We start from the raw sequence: 10743 nt of genomic DNA on the forward strand, positions 1-10743 counted from the left end.
TGGGTCTATTTCCAGTCAGTCTTTGGGTGTCACAAAATCAGGCTGCCAAGAATGACCTGGTGCCTATGGCATTCATTACTTTTTGCCATCACTGCGTCTTTGTCATACTTTCTTAGAAGTAGGATCTCTGGGTCAAAGGGTAATTGCATATGTAAATTAAATAGCTGTGGCCGAAGCGGCACTCCCCACCCTCAGGAATCATACTATTTTGGATTTCCAGCAGCACTGTGTGAGAGGCCACAGCCTCGCCCGCCCACTGAGTGTGGTTAAGCTTTGGGGGCTTTGTCACTCGGGTGGATGAGAAACGACCTCCGCTGAGCGCGCCTTTCCCCCACCCCTCCTCCAGCACCCCCGCCCTCTCCCGGGTTCTAGCAGAGCCCCGCGAACTCAGGGCATCGGCGCGGACCCCGCGGACCCGCGCGCGCGCCACTCCCGCGTCGCGTCCCCTGCGGGTGGGCTGCGCGCGGCCGGAAAGCGGGCCTTGCACAACCCGCCCGAAGGAGGAAGCACAGAAAGGGCTGAAGTAAACGCTTAGGAAGACTGTTTTTGAAAGACATTGGGTTCTAGTGCTTTTGTGGACCCATCGCCTGGCCCCAAATCCCACAGCCACTAATATATCGGGGCGACAAAGAAGGGTCGCTCCGGAGAGAAGGGGGTGGGGGGCGCGGCGCAGGTAAGGGAGGGGTGAGACTGGAAGGCACACTTTTCCCAGAATTAGAAAAAAAATATTTTTTCTTCTTCAAGGCTGTGGCGTAGAGGGGGGAAGTAAGGGGAAATGAGACACAAACCGATGAGTGGGACAGAGCGGCGCGGGGCTCTCGGAGGCGTTCCCCGTGAGCGTTTCTCCTCGTGTCTCCGACCAGGCGCCCCTATTGCACCTCGGATGCAAAGCAGCGCGGCGAGCGCCCCACGTCTGCGCGCGGCGGGGGAAGGGCAGGGCTGACACCACTTCCTCCTCGAGGCCACCGACCTGAGCCGCGCGCAGCCCGGAGCACCGCGTCGCCTTCTTGGCTGGTGCCCCGTCGCCGAACCGCGCCCCCGCCAAGTCCCCGCAAGGCCGTCGAGGTAAGCGGTGCGGGCCGGGCCGGGCCGGGAGCGCGGGGAGCTGCAGCCGGGACCTCGGGGCTGTCGCGGGACCCCGTGTCAAGCACCTTGGGGTGCAAGGCCAGACCCCGCGTTTCCCGATGAACTCGCGCCCCTCCTCCCCGGCTGGCCCTCGAGGGGAGCAGGTCCCCGGGGTCCTCATCGCGGGTCGCTGTACTTGACCCACCTCTACGGGGTGTCGGGGGCTTGGACTCGCCTTCCCCGCGCTCTTGTTTCGTCAGATTTGACTGGTTTCCTGCCCAAAAAATTGTTGCTACAAGTTCACAGGGGCCCTGGTATGAACCGTTGTCTGTCCAACAGGTTCGGGAGCCTGAGCAACTCTGAAGGGATTCTTGGGACGTTTTAGGGCGCTGTGGATTAAATGCACGGCCTGGGAGAATTTGAGTGTCTCTGATGCATCTTTAGAGTGTTTCCCTCTTTTAAAACTTCCAGACAGCTGCTTCTTCTTTTTAAAAATAACTTTTCCTCCGAACAGTTATTATTGCCCTTTTCGTTTTAAAATAAGATAGAGGAAAGATTTGGACACCAGGCATGGGTTTTGTGATTTGACTTGGAAATTAACGTCCAGAGGCCGTTTTTTAGCGCGAAGGGCACAAAGTAGGATGCCTTAGCGCGGGGGGAAGGGGGGGCCGCTGAAGACTTTGCCCAGTGTATCTCTTATTTTCCTTCTGGGGAGCTATTTCTTATCATTCATACCCTGTGGAGCCCTAAACGTGTCGTCTCTTAGCAATTCCCAGCAAAGCCATTCAAAAAAAGACTTTTAATGTGATGATTAGAGAAAGAGAAGTGGAAAAATAGGGAAATAATATAGAGGGAAAAGCACATGACTTTATCAGTCCTCAGGATATTATTTTTGGTGGTATAATGTGGTTTAAACAAATAATTTTAAATGATGGGCCTTTGAACAGAAATTTTAAAAAGAGAGCCTTTGTCCCTTTGAATAAATCTCCAGTGGCAATTTTTTCTCCGGCCTCACTCCGGCATGGCACATGGGCAATCTTACAGAAATGCCGGCTGGCAAAATTAACGGAGGCTTACTAAGAAACCTCCTGTCATGTTTTCCAGATGATACTTCCTGTCTGATTAATGGGTTGTGAAAGGTCTAAGAAATTTGATGTCATTTTCAGACTACTAGTGCTTAATAATTTTCACAATATTATTAATATCTGTGTCTTCTCTGGGTAGATGGGAGCCTTGGGTTCTAGCTCCATATCTGTCTTTAATTAGAACAAGGATGACCTTGATTAAGTTGCTTTAACCTCTGTGGACCTCAGAAAATTTATCAATAAAGTGAGATTACTGGATTACATATGTCTGTCATTAAAATAGCAATTGAGGAATTGCTATATTTCTTTGAATTTGTCCTGTCTGGAATGCTGGCAAAGTTAAAATTGCTCCCCACTAACAAAAGAGAATGGAAAAGAATAATAATGAGAAAAGATTTTGTTAGATTCTGAAATAGCAACACTTTTGAAGCTTTTTTTCCTGAGAAATGCATCTAAAAACAGTCAATTTCTGGCCTATATGTAAGATGGCAAATTTCCATTCTATTGAAAAACTGAGATGTGCCCAAGCTTAAGCAGGCCAATATTAGATTTAAAAATTTTTTAATCATTATTTCTCAAGAAATATAATTTTGTAATATGGATTACTTTATGATCTAGTTACTTTAAATCTTAAATACATTACTTGCTACGGTATGTTTTGTAATTTTATATCCTAAGAATGTATACTAATTATCCACTTTTTTTTTTTGCCTTTTCTCACTTACAAATTAAAAGTTCTAGATATTTGCATATTATTACTGGAATGAAATATTTATAAATTCATTGCCATAAATGACTGCATTTGATATTGCCATTTTGAATTTCTTTAAACTATTCTCCTTTCAACAAGTATTATTTCCATTTACTTCTATCCTCTTTGATCTTGTCTTAATTATTTTTATACCTAAAACCTTTTAGTGATTCCGCACATTATAATAAATTAAATTTGCATTTTATAGTCTATCGCACCAAAATTTTTTCAATTTTATAGAACTTTATGAGTTTATTTTATAGACAATAGAACAATCATAGTAATTCCTTCTTCAAAATAAAATAATTCTCATTAACAAAATTAATATTTTAGTATGAAAATATGTGTATATTTTATATCAGTCCTGTCTTACTAACTGACAAGTAACTTAAAGTTTAAGCATTTGTTATAAACTTAAGTACATAAGAAATGCTAGGATGAAAGTATTAGATTGGTATACTGGCTGTGTGGTAATGTTTATGTGTATTAGAGTTATAATTACCACGAGAAACATGACTTGAAGAAGAAACTGCTATATATTCGGAAAAGTAACCATTAGATTTCTCTTAAGAAGAGAGAATATCGGCACTAAGAGATGGTGTCAAATGACCTAGAAACAGTTTGGGGGACTAGATTATACATGAGGTATGACAAGGCAGGACATGAGGACAGCTTCTAAGGACTAGAGGATGTGACCTGCCACCACCGCATCCCTGTTGCATAGCCAAATTCCTGGCACCATAGTTAGGATTCCAAAAGTGTTTGCTAAGTATACGAATACTTTATCAGTTCCGCTTTGGGTTGTTCCATCAAAATGTCGCAAGCCTCTGAGACCCAGCTGGCCCCTTTGGGATCAGCCCTGAGGCATGAGCAGGCAGAGATATCACACCACTCCAAGGCACCATGCTTTCTCATGACTCAGTTTCCAAACATTTCCTGAACATTGACTATGCATTTGAGTCACTAAGACTCATAAGAACTATTTTCTATCTTCTTCGTCAACTCAATTTTCTCTTTATCACTAAATGATAATCATAAATAATAATAATTATATTCATTTGGCTTATATTCTATGCCAGACCCTGTGCTAATTTAGATGTGTTGTTTCACTAATCCGCACATCCTGGGTTTATGTTATTATTATTCCCCTTTTATCATTGAGGACATGAAGGCACAGAGAGGTTAAAAAGCTTACACAGGGAGTGAGAAGTACGGCTGACCTTTCAACTGAGCTAGTCTGATACCAGTGCTCAAGCTGCTGTACCAAGGTCAAGGGCTCAGTGAACTTCTAGTTGAATAGGTGAAACATATCAGATCCTTATTCCATACTGGGATCAGGGAAGGGAAGATGTAAGGAAGGTAACCAAGCAAGGAACCTGCCTAGTTAGTATTTTTGTTTGGTTAGTGGAAAGATAAAATAGTATAATCAGTTGTGAAGTTATTATCTTCATATGTGTCTTTTCAAAAAATAATCTTCTTTAGCAACAATCATGTATTTTCATTTTTATTTTATTTTTTATTTTTATCTTTATCATATTCTAATCCCTTTTGATAGCTTGCAAATTTGATTAAATCAACAAAACCGCGAGTATAATATTTTTTTTTCTGATTCTGCTGAGGATCTTTCTGATTTTATCTGATGTCACAGACTCATCGGTGAGACGGTTGGGGGCTGGGAAGGGGGATAAATGCTAAATTACACAGCAATTATGTTTCCACAAACTGGTTAGAAGATTTATATCATATCAAACAGGAGAGAAAATAAAGGGTGGTAGTAGAATAAGTAAACACTAGATTAGCTTTATTTTTTCTTTTTTATTATAAAATATTTCATACATGCAAAATGTGATGTACCACATATACGCAAATCATAATAAATAATACTAAAGCCAACATCTGTATACCTATCACTCAGCTTAAGAAGTAAAATATTATCAATAGATCTTCTGGCTTTCTCCCAATAGCATTTCCTCTTTTATCTCAGTAGAAATAATCATTATTCTGATTAGGCTGATTTTTTAAAAACATTTAGAAAGCATGTGCATGCATTTGCAAAGATGTCAAACTGGGAATACGCACTTCGGACACTGGAATCAGAATCTCTACTGACTCTAGCCATGGTCATAGAGTCTCCTATGTTGTAAAGACAACTTATTTTAACTTGAAATTAAAATAAAGTGGATTATAAATGATTAAAGATATGTAGCATGAATATAGTGGTATCTTAGTCATTAATAAAGTGACCAAAATTTGTCAGCGGGTAACTGTAACTTTTAAGTGTACTAAAGAATATGGAACTTAGGAACTGCTAAGTTTTCTATATTACTTAGATTTCCACTCTAAATACAATTCAATCATTCCAAAAGTATTTGTCAAGCACTATTCTAGGTGCTTGGGACATGTCAGGGAACAGAAGAGACAAAGATCTCTGCGTTTGTGGAGCTTATATTCTGGTGGGGAGACCTAATTCAGCGAGCGTAATAAATAAGTAAAATACAGATATTAGTAACACAAAGTCGAGTGAGGTAAAGTGGTGATATTGTGGAAGTTGGTAAGGCTTGGCCTCACTAAAAAGATTTGTGCAAAGGTTTGAAGGGGTAGAGAGACTCTCTGAGGGAACAGTCTTGCAAGCAGAGGGAACAGCCAGCGCCCAGGCGACGGGGAAGCCTGGTATAGTGGAGGAACACAGAGCCCCATGTGGCTCTAGGTAAGTGAGCAGGGCGAGTAACAGGAAATGTGGCTGGAGAGATAAGAGAAGGGTGAAAAGGTGTCAGATCCCATAGGCTCTTGCAGGCCATTGTAAAAACTTTAGCTTTTACTCTGAGTGAAATTGAGGGGGCATCATTGTAGCATTCTGAGAAGAAACCCGATCTGCCTGACATTTAAAGAGCTCACTCCGACTACTTGAGAATAAACTGGAAGTAGCAAAGATGAGAGCAAGGAGTCCAGTAGGAAGCTTCAGGAATTGGCATATATGTTGAAGGTAGAACCAACAGGATTTCCAGACAGAGTGGATGTGAGGTGTGAGAGAAAGAGGAGTCAGAGCTTTTGGCCTAAACAGCTGGAAGGATGGCATCATCATCTACCAACACGGGGAGTTTGGGGAGGTTGGAGGGAAGACGATCAGAAGTTCACTTTTGGATGTGGATATTAAGTAGTAACTATTTGCTTATTATATGTAAGGCTAAGGTTGTTCAGGCTAAGTAACTATTTGGGAAGATACTATTATTCTCATTTTACAAAATTGTGACCATAGAAACAGCTTAATTGGTCCACTCCTGTTTCTAATGAGACCTGGACCTAAAATTTAAACCTTGATACACCACCCACAAGTAACACTTGTGAACCCTTAACTATCTCCTCCACACATACACGAAACCAAAGGACCAGGACATGACCTGAACCTGACCTCTGGAACTCTATCAGAAACTAAAGGGGTTTGTTGTCCAGCATAATCTGGTTCTGAAACTCCTTAAATCTTGCCCCAAACAGTGGCTCGGGGTGACAGATTTGAGGCTAGCCTCCTGTCTTCTTAGCAGTGGACCCTCAAATAAAAGTTCTTTCTTTTCTCAAAAGTAGTTGTCATAACATTGGCTTCTGTGCTTGTCAGGCAGCAAGCCCTTGCTCAGTAACAAAATTAGAAATGACAGTTTAGAGAGTTTAAGAAATTTGCCCAAGATTGCACAGTTTAAGAAATAGAACTTAAAACCAGATTTGGAGGATCCTAAAGTTTTAACTGTTGTTTCAAAACTTGCTGGAAGGGTTGACCAGCAAGCAATCTTTATTATATAAATAAAAATGTGGTCACCTAATCAGTAATATTCCACCTCCATGAGACTCAAGACAATGAAAATTATTTTGTAATAAATGGAAGAACAAGAAATGAATAGCAAGAAGCCTCATATTCATATATAAATGCATAACCAGTGACACAGGCATTATGCAAGACAAGGTTTCTCTGACGAGTTTAATAGCAGGATTCTGAAGGATAGAGGACAAAACCCTTTTCTACAAAGGAGCTCTTTGTGCCGGGAGATTAATAAGATAGTTATATCTTAAAAATCTAAAACCAGCTTTGGAAGAAAGGGAAGCTTCCTCTTGCACAGCTGAATTCTAAGTGGATGCAAGTGATAGAGCAGGACTAAAGGTTTTGATACTTGGACGTGTTAGCGGACACGGTTTTGATACTTGGAGGTGTTAGCAGACACGGTTTTGATACTTGGAGGGCCGAAAGTGGTTGTTAGAAAGTAGCTACTGAGATGAGATAACTGACACCTCGTTTGTTTTAGTTATAATAGGTATGGAGACAGTGCAATTATAAAATAGTCGTATTTAGTAGAACGCTGCTTAAGTCATTGACTACCATTTAATAGTCTGTTTTTCACAGGACTAAAGTCCAGTTTTCAATCAAGTTCATTATTATGATTCTGTCTCAAAAAGAAAAGAAGTAATTATGTGTCAGGAAAAATACCACAAAATCTTTTTCAGGTGATTTACAGTGTATTATCTCAATTAAGTTACTGATTAAGTAAATTTTTCTAAGGCTACTGTATTTATAGTATTAAACTCTTCCATCTCTGCTGATAACATCAGATTCATAACTGACAGGTCAGTGAACTGATTAGGTTTGGGATGTAGTATTAGTTGGTTCTGTTTTTTTTTCTTTTAGGGGAATAATTTCCTTCTGATTAAATTCCATAAATGATACGACCTAGCAAACCAAGACAATTTCTTAATTTTACTAACGCTGTTCACTAATGCTATAGCATTACATTTCCCCTATTTTAAGCAGAGCCATGAATGTGGGTAAACACAGTGAAATACTGTGAACAGATGACTCAAAGAACACTAATTTTCTTCGTTTTTCTATTATGAAATTTTTTTAAATTTATTTTTCAATTACAGTTGACACATAATATTCTATTAGTTTCAGATGTGCAACATAGTGATTAGACATTTACATATCTCATGAACAGAGACACTGAAATGCCCAGGCAGCTCACTACCCTGACTGTCAGAACAGAGAAGCATCCGCCAGGGGAGGTTTGCTGAGGTGCGTAAGCACTTTACACAAACACTTTGTCGAATGAAACTCTGCTCAACATAACTGTAACTGGAACTTTTTTCCAGTTCAACACACATCTACTGAGGGCCACCCATGTGCCAGCATTGCAGAGCATAAAACAGAATAAAATATGGCCCCTAACCTCAAGAAGCATCTAGTCTAGTAGGAATGACAGGCCTGTAAAAAAAAAAAAATACGTGTCTATGGCCATGCTACCTGAACAAGCCCGATCCCATCTGATCTCGGAAGCTAAGCAGGGTCGGGCCTGGTTAGTACTTGGATGGGAGACCACCTAGGAAGACCAGGTGCTGTAGGCATTAAAAAAAAAAAAAAAGAGGGGGGGAGTTGTAAGCTGACAAGGTCCTTGCAATCTGTGAGGTCAACAAGGTTGCCTAGCCTAAAAAAAAAACAAAAAACTTTCTGCCTTTTACACACACCTGCAGCACACACACACACATATGCAGTGGTGGGTACGGAAATAAGAAGGTACAGTGGTTATAGGAAAGACATTATGTGGGAGTGACAAAGGGGCACTTTGAAAGACAGAGCTATTTCCAAGTGGCCCCTTAGAAGAAGGTACCCCAGGCACCACAAATATGAAATAGTTTGGCAGTCACTAGAGCACAAAGCACAGTGGGAAAGGAAATGGGGAGATTCTGATTTAACACTCAGTGAGTAATATTTAGATTACAGTCATATGATACAGTCACCACATTCTACCATCTTTGAGTCAAAGGTAAGAACATTCAGGCACTTGTAATAATAGAACTATAGCTCCCTAGACCAACACACTTCAACAGAAATATAATACCCACCACAAATATAACTTTAAATTTTCAAGAAGCCACATTAGAAAGAGTGAAAAGAAACAGTGGCATTAATTTTAGTAAATTTTATTTAATATAGATCCAAAATGATTAATTTATATTAATTATACTAAATTACATCCAATTTAAGGAATATTAAAATTATTAGTGAAGTCTTCCATTCCTTTTTTTTTTTTGTACTAAGTCTTCCAAATCCAGCGTGTTTTACACTAACAGCACATCCCAATTCGAACTAGCCACCATCCCTGTGCTCAATAGCCACACATGGCTAGTGGCCGCCTAATTGAACAGCACAGCTCTAGATAATTGCACAAATATTGTATCCTAACTATGTGTTGACTCTTGAGCTGCATGGAGGATACTAGAAGAATGATGAAGTAAGCTAAAGGGAGGAGGAAAGAACAGAATTTTCTGTTAGTATGGGGCCTGCTGCTGGAATCCGATTTTAATTCATATTTACACCTGCACCCAGAATGCTTTGTGAGCCCTCTAGCATCAAGAACAAACTACCTCAAATTGTCATTGCTGACTTTGAATTCTTTCTCTCCCCCACCTCACCTTATTTGTCGGATTTCACCTAATAGTAAGAGGGACTGAAAAAGAATGGAAATAAATGGTGGAGCAGCATGCTTTAAACCCACATCCAGCCAAACGCGATCTGCTGCCCTAGGCAACAGTGGTTGTCAACTCTCTCTTTCGGTAGTGATGGGGGGGAGGAATGCCAACAAGGGAAGTTTCCACCTGGTAGTTCACAAGCATAACATACTCTCATCAGCAGCAACTCTTTGCAGTCATCCTCAACTCCAGAAATACACCTGCCTTTTGAGGGAGGGGGTAGTGAAAAGATTTAGAATGTGGAGTTGGAGGAGCCATGGGTTTGGTTTGAAAAAATCTCAGGGAGAATCTGATGTAGTTCTTCTTCTGTTCAGAATGATTAAGAATCTCTGTCTTAAAAACACTGCTTATAGATGTCCTCAGTGGCTTAGTCTTTTAAAACTGTGCCTGACCTACAAAAAAATGGCAGTCCAACTCAGTGTATGGGTACAAAGAAATGCAACAGATAGAGTTACTATCCAGTTATCGACTAGGGAATGTGCACGCGTGCGCGCGTGTGTGTGTGCGTGTGTGTAAAAGAGAGAGAGAGAGAGAATAGGTGACTGACAGATGTCTCCACTGATGATTTTAGAAGAAGAATAAATAGTAATAAAGTTGATGATGATGACAACAATAATAATAGCTGAGATTAGCATCACTAACACCACTTTATATGTACCAGACACTATACTAAGTACTTTACAGGCACCATCTCATCCCTATGAAGTAGGGACTGTTTTCATTGCCATTTTACAAATGAAGAAAGGGAGCCAACAGAGAGGCAATGTGATATGAAAGACAGACATGCAACCATTTAAATTAGAGCTGAACATAGAGACACTGTAACAGCAGCATGAGCAAAGCAGATGCCACTTTCCACCTCTTGATAATCACATTCCACGTTTCCTGAAGGCATGGTGATTGTGAACATGAACTAGACCAGGGCGCAGTCCAGTCCACTCACTGCTCACACGAACTCACATGAATTATTTAATTTCTCTGGGCCTGAGTTTTATAACCTCTAAAATTGGAATAATGTCACCTTCTCATAGGAGTATTTTGAGAATTAAATGAGATACTACAAGTGTCTGACCTGTGGTAATTGTTTCACATTTATAACTTCCACTATTCTTATTTTAAAGAAGGTGCTAATACATATTAATACAAGCTAGCATCTATTGAATGCTAAGTGCCAACTATGGCATTATGTTCAGTCCGGGGGGAGTTGGAGTGTAAATTTTGTCCCTCTCAACACACTTGAGAAGATAAAAAAATATGTACAAAGAGATAGATGAACCATAAAGCGGCTTATGAACTGTCAAATTAGTAATCCTAAAACTGCTGCTACCGTATTTC

At 40.6% G+C, this 10743-nt stretch overlaps 1 protein-coding gene and 1 pseudogene across 1 annotated transcript in view; both read left to right on the forward strand.

Moving 5' to 3' along the window:
- Positions 1–878: 878 nt before the first annotated feature.
- Positions 879–10743, forward strand: part of APBB1IP (amyloid beta precursor protein binding family B member 1 interacting protein) — a 93498-nt gene continuing 83633 nt past the window's right edge. The window contains exon 1 of the mRNA XM_039877587.1: positions 879–1065. The gene's annotated coding sequence lies outside the window, so the exon portion shown is untranslated. The remainder of the gene's footprint in view (positions 1066–10743) is intronic.
- Positions 8166–8283, forward strand: LOC120614757 (uncharacterized; annotated as a pseudogene).

The sequence above is a fragment of the Pteropus medius genome, unplaced genomic scaffold (assembly GCF_902729225.1).
Source record: "Pteropus medius unplaced genomic scaffold, Ma_sr-lr_union100, whole genome shotgun sequence".
NCBI lineage: Eukaryota > Metazoa > Chordata > Mammalia > Chiroptera > Pteropodidae > Pteropus > Pteropus medius.